Consider the following 641-nt stretch of genomic DNA (forward strand, 5'->3'; position numbering starts at 1 on the left):
ATTTCTTTCTCCTCGCATTTCTCTCACACGCCTTGTTCTCTCTTTGATTGTCCATTATTTTTCGCCTTATTCTTCTTTTCTTCCTCGATTTCACTTCCGCCTTACTCTCCAGGCCCAGCTTATTTCAGAATCAAATTCTCTACCAGAAAGAAATATAATCAATAGCTCTAGAAAATTATCTATTCTCGATTATCAACAGACACAAAATTAATTGAATTTTCTTGTAATTATCCTCATGGACGAACGAAAGTATTTCTTAATTAACCAACGCAAGAAATGGCCGCATTAACAAACAATTCTAAGCATGTTCAGGATTCTTGATTAGTCTCCCCTTTGCCGTTGTAAACCAGATAATTACAGAAAACGAAAACGCGCAACCTCATTGCTCAAAGAATCCTGCATAGTTGCATAGTTGGGTTAACCTTACTTGACATTTACATCTTAAAGACACAAAGAAAAGCATCTATTCTTGCTAAATAGGATTTTTTTTTCTTAACATATTATCTTGATAAGATATCTTACATTTTCTCTCGCTAACCTCTCGCACTTTACATTCAGGATATCTTGAAGGTCTCTCGGCGAAGAAGTAAACAGTAACCAAGTGAAACGCGTCATTATAGTATGTATCTGCTTCTACCCAC

Source organism: Penaeus monodon, chromosome 25 (assembly GCF_015228065.2).
Source record: "Penaeus monodon isolate SGIC_2016 chromosome 25, NSTDA_Pmon_1, whole genome shotgun sequence".
Taxonomy (NCBI): domain Eukaryota; kingdom Metazoa; phylum Arthropoda; class Malacostraca; order Decapoda; family Penaeidae; genus Penaeus; species Penaeus monodon.